The sequence below is a fragment of the Alexandromys fortis genome, unplaced genomic scaffold (assembly GCF_014885135.2).
Source record: "Alexandromys fortis isolate MF-2015 unplaced genomic scaffold, M_Fortis_MF-2015_v1.1 scaffold_450, whole genome shotgun sequence".
Lineage (NCBI taxonomy): Eukaryota > Metazoa > Chordata > Mammalia > Rodentia > Cricetidae > Alexandromys > Alexandromys fortis.
The window spans coordinates 169056-169876 of NW_026068319.1; positions in this window are offsets into that span (position 1 = coordinate 169056).

The following is an 821-nucleotide window of genomic DNA, read 5'->3' on the forward strand; positions in this document are numbered from 1 at the left end:
TTTTTAAAAGCCAACTAAATATAGCATATTAATCGTGCATTTAGGTATTTTTATATACTTCTGATTTTATAATTAGAAGTTCTCAATTAAGCATTCATTGATGATCCATAATGACTTTTCTGGGGGCCAGCTATGAAAGCTAAGTCTGGACAGGTCATCCAAAAAAGTTTTTTACTTCCAACTATTATCACCTGGGACTCTGGCCATGGATAATTTAAATGGAGCCTAGAGTCTCAACAGTTTACCCTGAGACAATGCCTGGCAGGCCGAGTTACCCAACCCCCACCCAAGAGCAGACCATTCAAAGGAAATTCCTGGCATTCCAAGCACTGTGAATAGAAACACCTGCCAGAGCACAGTCACCAGGACACCCCTAGACAAATGTCAGCCAGTCAGGGGTGCTGAACCTCAGAGACTCCTCACCCCCACCTTTACTACTATAAAGCCCTATTCTAATTGAGCTCGGGGCTCTCCGGTTAGTCCAATATGTTGGACGTGCAGAGAGACTGAGTTCACAAACTTGACTAAAATAAAGGCTCTTGGCTTTTACATACGGGACTCGGTCTCCTTTGTTGGCTTTTGTGGGGACCCATGGATTTGGGCGTAACAACTTTTTGCTAAGAATAGTAAGGGATCTTATGAATATAAAAATATTTCTACATCAATTTCTAATATTGTTATTCTTACAAAACGATTCCCGTGGTGGGCTGGCGGAGCCTGCCATGAGAAAGCGGCTACAGGAGGGCACGCTTCCTTGGCCCACGGTGGCGGCAGGGAACAGACACGTAAACACAGGAAATAGCCATAAGTATTTATTAAGG